The sequence below is a fragment of the Marmota marmota genome, unplaced genomic scaffold (assembly GCF_001458135.2).
Source record: "Marmota marmota marmota unplaced genomic scaffold, marMar, whole genome shotgun sequence".
NCBI lineage: Eukaryota > Metazoa > Chordata > Mammalia > Rodentia > Sciuridae > Marmota > Marmota marmota.
In genome coordinates this window covers 12,301,820-12,309,067 of record NW_026000000.1, presented here as the reverse complement: position 1 = coordinate 12,309,067, position 7,248 = coordinate 12,301,820, and the positions used below count along the sequence as shown (strand labels likewise).

General features: G+C 34.4%; 1 pseudogene; it reads left to right on the top strand.

Moving 5' to 3' along the window:
- Nucleotides 1-1,844: 1,844 nt before the first annotated feature.
- Nucleotides 1,845-2,033, top strand: LOC125618053 (annotated as a pseudogene).
- The last annotated feature ends 5,215 nt before the right edge of the window (nucleotides 2,034-7,248 follow it).

The window sequence follows — 7,248 nt, the reverse complement described above, 5'->3', positions numbered from 1 at the left end:
CAGGATGCTGATTTTCAATCTTTTGGATATATACAGAGGAGTTGGGTAGCTGGGTCATATGGTGGTTCCACTCCTAGTTTTCTGAGGAATCTCCATTCTGCTTCCCAGAATGGTTGTACTAATTTACAGTTCCACCAACAATGTATGAGTGTACCTCCCATACCCCCACATCTTTTATTAATTGTATTCTTAATAATTGGCATTCTGAGGAGTGAGAAAAAATCTTAGTGTAGTTTTGATTTGCATTTCCCTGATTGCTAGAGATGTTGAGCATTTTTTTCATGTATTTATTGGCCATTTGTATTTCTTCTTTTGTCCACTTATTAACTGAGGATTTTTTGGTGTTAAGTTTCTTGAGTTATTTAAATATTCTGGATATTAATTTTCTGAGGAATAGGAGGCAAAGATCTTCTCTCATTTTGTAGCCTCTCTCTTCATGCTCTTAATTGTTTCCATTGTTGTACAGAAGCTTTTTAATTTGATGACATCCCACTTATTGATTCCTGATTTTATATTAGGAGTATTGTTAAAGAAGTCAATGCCTAGGCCAATATGTTGGGATGTTGAGCCTATATTTTCTTCCATGAGTTGCAGAATTTATGTTCTAATTCCTAGGTCTTTGATCCACTTTGATTTGACTTGTGCAGGATGAGAGATAGGGATCTAATCTCATTCTTCTGCATAAGGTATCCAGTTTTCCCACCACCATTTGCTTAAAAAGTTATCTTTTCTCCAGCATATATTTTTGGCACCTCCAGAGACTCTAAGTATGTGGGTTTGTCTCTGTGTCTTCTATCCTATTCCATTGGTTTTCATGTCTGTTTTTATGCCAGTACCATGCTGTTTTTGTTTTTATAGCTCTGCAGTATAATTTGAGTTCTGGTATTGTGATGCATCCAGCATCACATCACTGTTCTTGTTTAGGATTGCTTTGGCTATCCCAGTCTTTTATTCATCCAAATGAATTTTAGAACTGTGAAAAATGCCATTGGTGTTCTGATGAGGATTGCAATAATCAATTATATTCTAATGAATTCTATAATATTTTACCCTTTTTTGTTTATATCAACAGATAAAACTTGGACAGATAATGAGTTTCTCTAGGCAGTTTTTTTCCTATTTTTTAAAACCTCAATCCATTCTATGTATTGCAATTTTCTTTGTACAACGATAAAAACATAAATATGCATGTCATACATTCAATAACTTTTTAGCACTTACCAGGCACACTATTCTTGGTATTAAGGTATAGAGCAGTAAGCAAAAGAAATGTTCATGTCCTTGTAGTTGAAAACAGGAGGAAAAATATGTTTTAACCAATTGTAATAATAATTTTATTTTAGTTTGTTACTTTAAATTTTTTATTGGTTCTTTTTTTTTTTTTGGTTATGGTATATTGTGGTAAGTTCTACGAAGAAAACCTAGGAATGAAAGGTAGGGAATTGATATGATAGGGAAGATCACATTGTATTTGGTCAAGGAAATTCTCACTTGTGTGACTTGAGGAAAAAGCCTGAAGGACATAGGATGTAAAGGAAAGAATCAAGTTGGTATCATAGCAAAATCATTAAAGGCATAAGAAAAAATATAATATATAACAACTGAAAAATAATAAATATACCACAAGTTTTTCTGTGAAAAATGCCCTTATACCTTATAATATATTCTTATTTTATATTCTATTCCAGCCTTGTATGTAAAAACATTTTCCCAAATCCACTTCCTAAATGTCACTATCTATAAGCAAGTATTATCCCCCCAGGTGTAAAGCCAAAGCTCCAGTGGTTAAAAAGAGGAATGGAATTGGTGGGTCAGAGGGTTGGTACTCTCAAAAGTGACTGCCCAGCTTTGTGCAATGGCAGTATCATAGCCAATGAGGTTAATCTTAGGTACAATTATTGCTCGTTGAAAAAAAAAAAAGTGACTGCCCAGTGTTTCAATGGAAGAAATAGACATGTAATCAAAACAGCTGCACACCCTGCATAAAATATAATGTAGAGACACTGGCCCAGGCATGATAGAATTAAGAAATTGTATTGCAATAAGGCAAGATAGGATTCTTTCAAAATAGATCAGGCTATGATATAAGCTGCCCCGCTACTCGGCTACTCGAGCCCTATAAGATGACAGACCAGTAGATTTTACTAGATAATAGGGAAACCACAATGGAGAGTTGCAGTGCAGGCTTCTGTGGCTAAAAAAAAAAAACTTGTTCTTTAGCAAAGAGCTTGTCTCCATTTAAAACAGCTCTTAGAATATTACAGTATCTGACCAGGATAAGAAACCACTGTACAAATGAAGCTGCCCTCATGCACTGGGTATTTTTACATCCAGCCCTATAGTAAGTCTTGTAGATAGAACCATGATATGGTTTGGATAAGTGTTAATGCCTTGGTCCCTAGCCTGTGGCAATATTAGGAGGGTAGAGCCTTTGAGAGGGTCCCCTTAAAGACATCTGTGGGACTCCTGAATCTATTTCCCCCCCTCCCCACCCCCACCCCCATGAGGGTGAGCAGCTTGCTCCACTGTGTGTTTCTTGCCATAGATATCCTGCCTTGCCACAGACCCCAAAGCAATGGGGCCAACCAATCATGAGCTGAAACCTCAAAAATAGTGAGCTGAAATAAACTGTTCCTATTTTTAACTTGATTATCTCAGGTATTGTGTTTCAGTAATGGAAACCTGACTAGCCACAAACAGCAATTTGTTGTAAGATAAAAATGGGACATTCTGGAACACATTATGTTAAGCAAAATAAAAATCATAGGATCTCATTTATATGTGGAATCTAAAAAGGTTGAATTCACAGAAGTAGAGAAAAGAACGGTTGTTGCTGGAGGCTAGAGTTATAGGAAGATTACAGAGATGTTGGTCAAAGTATTCAACAGTTCAGTTAGATAGAAGGGAGTTCAAGAGATCTATTATATAACATGATAATTATAGTTAATAACAATATATTATATTCTTGAAAAGTGATGAAAGTAGATTTTAAGTAGTCACCACAAAATGATATATATGTGAGACACTACATGTTAATTACCTAATTTAGCCATTCCACAAGGAATACATACATTTGAAACATGTTATAAAAATATGTACAAATTTTGTCAATTGAAAAAAATGTTTAAAAAGTTAAGAAATTATTTCCACTTATGTTGGTAAGAACAGGGCTAACATATTAAGCATAAAAATACTGGTGCATGTCTGTAATCCCAGCTACTTGCGGGGCTGAGGCATAAGGATCACAATTTCAAGGCTAGCCTCCACAACTGAGCAAGACTCCATCTCAAAAATTTAAAAGGAGCCGGGCTTGGAGGCGCACACCTGTAATCTCAGGGACTCGGGAGAGTTCTAATCCAGCCTTAGCAACTTAGCAAGGCCTTAAGAAACTCAGTGAGACCCTGTCTCTAATAAAATATTTTTAAAATGACTGGAGATGTGTCTGGGTGGTTAACTGCCCCTGAGTTCAATCCCTGGTACAAAAATAAAATAAAAGGACTATAAATGGAGCTCAATGGTGATAAAGTACCCTTGGGTTCAGTCCCCAGTATTCCCCCCCCACTGAAAAAAGACAAGCCAAAAATAAACGTCTAAAACTAAAAAAAGGAAATGAGTAAAGGATATGATTAGGAAATACAACAGAAGATGTTCATAGAAAAGTAAGTTAAGGAAAAATGTTCAGTGCAAAGAATTGTAAACTCAAGCAACCATAACATAACTTTGCCACTAACCAGTTTAGCAAGTAATGAGGAAACAAGTTATACTTGATATTATCAAGCCCTTGGATAAATGCATGTTTGTACTGCTGATAGGAATATAAATAGGCACAATCTCCCTAATGGCAACATGTCATGAAAACAGTTCTGATCCTTTGACTCACTTTGTAAAGTATTATCCCAAAGAAATTCTTGTAGAAGAAGACAAAGATGTATGTGGTATTAATATAATAGTAATGATTGAAAATAGGTAAAAATAACAAATAAGTTATGTAAAATATATGACGGAATATTACATAGCCACTAATAATTATGTTTAAAATTGTATTTAAACATGAAAAAAATAGTAAAAAATTAAACTAATTGTGTATTTATTTGTGTCTATGTGAAACATTTATACATGAGAAAAAACAGGTAGAAAAGAAAATGAAGTGTCAACAGAGAAGGTAGGAATGGAGGGAGGAAATGATATATTTCCACAGGACACAAGTGAATTATACCCAGAGGTGGCCCAGATCCAAGTATTACCTACCACTGTTGCTACTCTCATACCTAATACATATGGCCTTGTGGGCATTTCTTGTGAACAGCTGACCAGGAAGGGAAAAACACTAGGCCTAGTTTATGAGTGGATGGCTCAATAGGATAGAAATGATAAAAGCCAATCTATCATAAGTTGAATTTATTATAAAGTTCCTATAATTGAAATAATGGGATATAGATACATAAATAGAAATATGAAAGGAAATTCCAGAAATTTAGGCTCAAAGTCATCTAGAATTTAACAAGTGATAAAGGTAGTATTATACAGTAGGGGAAAGAAATTTTCATTAAGAGATGATAAGATAACTGAATAGATAGATGAAAAAAAATAAAAGAGAATCCATTCCCATTTATATATCAAAAAAATTCCAATGGACTACTCAATGTTAAATGTAAAAAGAGTTAAAAATACTAGAAAAACAAAGTGTGAATTTTCCCATAACTTAATATTCCTCACCATGATTAAAACTTCAGATACACTAAAAGAAAATATTGACAAATCTATCCACATAAAATTTAAAAATTAACAACAAAACAACTCTGCATTGTTAAGTAAACTAAAAATAAATTCACAATCAAAATTAAAAGATTAAACTGGGAATAAGTTATTTGCTATTTTCTTAACAAAGAAAGGACTAATATTCCTATTGGAAGAGTTCTTACAAATATAGTCACCACTCAACATCCATGAGAGATTGGTTCTGGGATCCCCCACAGATGCCAGAATACACACATGTTCAACTACCTTATATATAATGTATTTTCATAAAATCTATGCATATCTTTTTGTATATTTAAAGTCATCCCTGGATTGCCTATAATACTTAAGGCAATGTAAATACTACATAAATATTTGTTATACTATTTATACTATTATTTAGGGAATGATGATGAGAGAAAAGCATGTACAGTGGCAATTCTTTCCAAATATTTTCAATCCACAATTGTTTGAATTGATGAATGCAAAATCCATTGAATATAAAAAGCTAACTGTATGGAGATGTAAGGAAACCAACAACCCTACAGAACTATAGGTATGAATTTTGTGCAGAAAATTCATTGGAAGAGAAATCCAAATGACACTAAAGTTTATGCAATCAAAATTGCTCTTTAAAATAAAAAGAAAAAATATAAATAAATATAACATCAAATCATTTCACTATCAGACTGGCAAAAATCCAAAAGTATAATAATATATATAATTAGTTTGGTTTTGCTATAGACAAAAATGCATTTTTACATCCTGCTGGTGAGAATCAAAATATCAACCACTATTTAGTAAAATTACATATGAATTTACCATTTGACTCAGAAAATCTCTCTTCTAGGAATCCACCTACCACAAGGACACATAGGTCAAAAAATGAAAAGACCTAAGCACAAGTCTACATTACTTTTTATATTTGCAAAAGACTGGAAACAAATAAAATGTTGATTAATAAACTGGTGTAATGTATTGTGGTATACACACACAGAGAGCTTAGCATCTTAAGGGAAAAAAGCAGAGAAATTGCTCTACATACTACTAAAGGGAAGCTCCAGACTATATTATTAAGTAACAAAAGAAAATCTGAGAAAATCAAGTATTCTATAATATATAATAGTACTATATATTATATAATAGCTTTCATATAAAAAAGGAAAATACACACACATATGGATTTGTTTATATTAAAAATAATGATAAACTATAAGTAATACACTTCCTTGGTTTTCCCGCTCCCCCCACTACTGGAGGCCAGACCAGGCCAGCCTGTCAACCTTCGGGATCTGGTACTGTCTTCCAGATCGCACCCAAGAATCCGAAAAGCAAAAATCTACACTAAATTGCACAAACACCAGAGGACCAGTCCAGGGCTATGCGCAGTGAGCCACCAATGTGCAGACTCTATTTTCTATAAGCACGATCCACGACACTAGGGACTATTCCTTCATTAGCAGTTCAGGGGGTGTGGCCCAGGGCTATAACGTATACTCTCAGTAGCCCTGAATTTTTCCAGTGTTCCAGAAAAAACGGCCATGTACATAATCAGTGTATTATTTGAACACAAGACTACCAAAGGGAGTAAAGATACAAAGCTGTGTGAATTATGAATATGAATGAGGGACTAGGGGGTGTAATTTAATAGGAGGAAGGTTGCTTAGCATGCTGGGTTTGGTCCCCAGTACACAACTTGGGCCCTCGGGGGCACACACATGCACACAATGTGTATGTATAAATTGTTAGACTAGGACGCAAAGAAAAGACCACTGACTCCAATTAAAATCAAATTAAAGCAATCTTATTATTTCCACCAGCTAGGCTGCCTCTCCCAACAAAAACCGCAGGAAGGAGACAGCAATGCATCTTTCCTGTAGCCCAACTTTATAGCCCAGAAAGTGGGGGTTACAGATAGCAAACTCTGAGGAGCTTAACACAAATGGTAGTTTATATTTTTGCTGGCCCCGACATCAGAATTTATGAAGGTCATTAGAGCCTCAAAGAGAGTCGTTATCTGGCTAGTGAGGCCAATATTTATGAGGCATCACTAAAGTTTCAGAGAGGGCTGCTATCTGTTCCCGGAAAGCCAGGCATGGGTGAGTTAAGACACAGGGCAGGCATTCTAAGCAAGTTCAGAATTTGCAGTAATTTATAGTAAAGCCAAAATTAGCTTTTTATGTCTTTGTGGAGAGATGGCTCCCAATTTTAAAAGGCAATCAGGCTGAGTTTAACAAAATATATATACACACGTATAGAGAAGTTAAATTATACTAGGAAATTAAAATACTAGCAAATAAAAACACTTAAAAGTGAGTAGTAAAAAATTGGGGGAAAAATAAGAAAGTTGACTCTTAAAATGACAAAATAAATCCTGATTTGGGCAAAAGAAAGTTTATTCAAAAAGTTTTTGTGTGTGTGTGTGATAAGAAATACACTCTTATCTCAGGATCTGAAAGCATCTCAAAAATTAAAGGATTTTTTTTTTTACATGGAGGGATAAGAATGGTT